Here is a 3,575-nt window from a genome sequence, read left to right on the forward strand (position 1 = left end):
TTAATGGGCATGTACATATGTCAAAACTCATCAAATTATATCCTTTATGCACAGTTTATTGTACATCAATCATACCTCAGTAAAGCTGTTTAAAAAAGGAGGAAGATATGTATGAGAAGAAAATATAAGTGACTATGTTTAAAACCTTGGAGTAGGGACAGCCTTCTTAAACAGACAAAAAAAGCAAAAGCCATAAAGGAAAAGAATGATATATATTTGACTACATCAAAATTTAAAGTTTCTATTCTAAAGACGTAAAAAATAAATACAAAAGAAGGGTAGATTGGGGGAAATGTTTGCAACATACATAGACAACAGATAACTAATATCCCCAAAATAAAGAACTCCTACAAATCAATAAGAAAAAACAACTCAATAGAAACATGAGCAAAAGATATAACAAGCAAATAATACAAGAGGAAATACAAATATTAATAAACATATGAAAGGAAGACATATAATTTGTCTAATAATCAGAACTATGAATCAAAACATCAGCTTTTGCCTTACAGATTTTTAAGCTTAAAAAGATTGATATCAATTGCTGGCAGGGGTATGGGGAAATAGGTGCTCTCATACACTGTTGTTGGAAATATTCAGTCTTTTGGTGAACAATTTTGTACCATCTATGAAAATGTAAAACGTGCATACCCTCCAACCCAGTAATTCTATTCTTCATTACCTACCCTAGAGAAACACTTGCATATGTCCACAAAAATATAAATTAGGAGTTTGGGATTAACATATACACAATACAATATATAAAATAAACAACAAGGACCTACTGTATAGTACAGGGAACTATACTCAGTATCTTGTAATAACCTATAACAGAAAAGAATCTGGAAAATTACATACATATATATGTACGTATATACATATGTATAATATATGTATATACATATATATGTATATGTATTATACATATATATATGTATGTATGTATAACTGAATCACTTCACTGTGCACTTGAAACTAACACATTACAAATTAACTATACTTCAATAAAAAAAGTTTTTTAAAGCCTTAAAAATGCAATATGCTTTGAGTCACCAATAGCAGTTCTAGGAACTAATTCTAAAAAAATAATCAGAGATGCAAAAAAAAAAAAGATCAACATACAGGGTGTTTATTACAGTATTGTTTACAATAACAAAAAATTCAAGTGTACATCAATAGGAGACCATGAGATAAATTTTAGACATGGATAGAAAAAAGATTGACATCTACATAATGACATGTTGTGTTGCTATTTCTTTTATTTTATTTGTATTTTCTTATTTTCTACAATAAAGATGTGTTATACTTCCATAAGAAAACAATATAAAAATTTTAGTAGTAAAATTTTTTAAAAAGAGTTAATGGGAAAAAACCCAGAAAACTAGAAACTATCTCTCAGTGATTCTCAAACTGCATGTGGTAAAGGACCAGTAACACCTGTAACTTATGTAATATTGCACATCAACTACATTTCAATTTTAAAAATGAAAATAATTATTAAATGGTAAATGTTATGTTTATTTTACCACAATTAAAAAAAGGGAAGTGGGAAATGCTATATGCATACTATAGAATACTATGCAGCATGTCTTGTATCAGAAACACTGATTTACCTCATTCCCTTAGGTATATTGCCAAGTGGAAAAGCAAGCTGTGGAACAGTGTGGAGTATATCACTTATACAGGAAAAAATAAACAAAAAATATATTTCTAGTTTTAAATACACAGAAGATGATCTGGAAGAACAAACACCAACCTGGTAACATTGGTTTCCTCTGGGACAGGGACCTGCATTGCAGGGGCTGGAAAGAACTATCTATAATGTTTGACTTAATAAAAATATATTCATGTATTACTTGAAGAATCAAAATGCTTTTTATAAAAAATTAAAAGAATGGGTCAACTACAGAAAATATATAGTATGGTAAGGAAAAAAGGCACAGGTGCTGTGGGGATACAGAGAGACCTAAGTTCCCAGTCTGGGAAAACCAAGGAAGGCCTCCAAAAGGAAGTTGAAAGGAAAGCCTGAAATGAGCCTTGAAAGATGAGTAGAAACTAGCCAAGAAAAGTGTGAATGGGAACAAAAAGATGGAGAAGGTATTATAAGCAGAGGGAATTGTATGTGTGAAGGCATGGAGGCATGAAAGAACATAGCTTTCTCTGGGAACTGGAAATAGTTCATCAGGCTTGAAGCATAGAATCTATGTAGATGAATATAGGATTTGACTTTTACACTGAAAACAGTAGGGAATTTTTAAAGCTTACTGGCGTCACCTACCTGTTTTAGAAAGATCACTCTAGGTGCTGTGCAGAAAATAGATTGGACAGTAGTTGTAGACACAAAAAGGCCACTTTGAAAGCTACTTTAGCAATCCAGAAGAGAAATGATAAAAGGGATTGGGAGTTGATGAAGAGGGGCAGGCAAGGAGCAACAAAGTGTTATTTAATAATGGACATTTTAAGTTTGAGAAGGATTTCCAAGTGGACATGTTCAGTAGGAAGTTGGATTATACAGGTCTGGAACTTGAGAGAGAGGTCTGATTAGAACCACATTCGGGAATCAGGTTACTGAAACCATGAGAATTCAGTCCTTTCTATATCATTAAACCTTACCCTCTCAACTGGGTCCTTTCCATCATCATTTATAAGTAGATGCAAGTCACTCACCTTTAAGAGGGGAAAAAATCCTTTCTCAACTCCATCGTGCCATTCTCTACTGTTTCATAAAAATATTTGAAAACTTTTTTATATATAATTTTTTAACTTTATTAATTTTAATGCTTTTTTTTCTTTTTTGCATGGGGGGCCACACCGCACAGCATTCAGGATCTTAGTTCCCTGACCAGGGATAGAACCCGTGCCCCCTGCAATGGAGGCACGGAGTCTTAACCACTGGACCACCGGGTAAGTCCCTGAAAACTCTTAAATGAGCTCTGTACTCAATGTTCTTCCCACTTCCCATCACTCCACGGAAATAGCTATTGCAAAGGTCACTAAATCTAACAGATGCCTTTCAGTCCTCGTCTTACTTTACTCTCTCAGCAGCATTTAATACAGTATTAAATGTAACCCCTTCCTTCCTTCCTTCCTTTCAATAATACTCTATTCCCTTGGTTTTCATGACACCTCACCCTCCTGGTTTTCCTCTTACATCTCTTCCCATTCCTCAGCTTCCTTTGTGAGCTTCTCCCTTCTACCTCGTACTGCCTCTATAATCCAACCAAAGGCAGATAGTATATGACTGGGAAATTATTATGGGAGGGTTACAAATTCTGTTGCGTATAATCCTGCAAGCCTAAAAGATGCTTCTCTACCCACTATGAATCAATATCAAATGAATAAGCATAGCCTTCTGCTGAAGTAACCCACTGTGGTAGGCTAAATAGCCAAAGATGTCCATGTCCTAATCCCCAAAACCTGTGAATATTTTACCTTACATGGCAAGAGACTTTGCAGAAGAAAAAAAGCTTTGATGATGTGATTAAGTTAAAGATTTCAGTGATTTAAGTTAAAGTTAGGGAAATTATGCTGGTGGCCTCTACATAATCACAAGGGTCCCTATAAGTGAAAGAAGG

Source organism: Monodon monoceros, unplaced genomic scaffold, assembly GCF_005190385.1.
Source record: "Monodon monoceros isolate NGI ecotype Baffin Bay Population unplaced genomic scaffold, NGI_Narwhal_1 Super_Scaffold_22, whole genome shotgun sequence".
NCBI classification, from domain to species: domain Eukaryota; kingdom Metazoa; phylum Chordata; class Mammalia; order Artiodactyla; family Monodontidae; genus Monodon; species Monodon monoceros.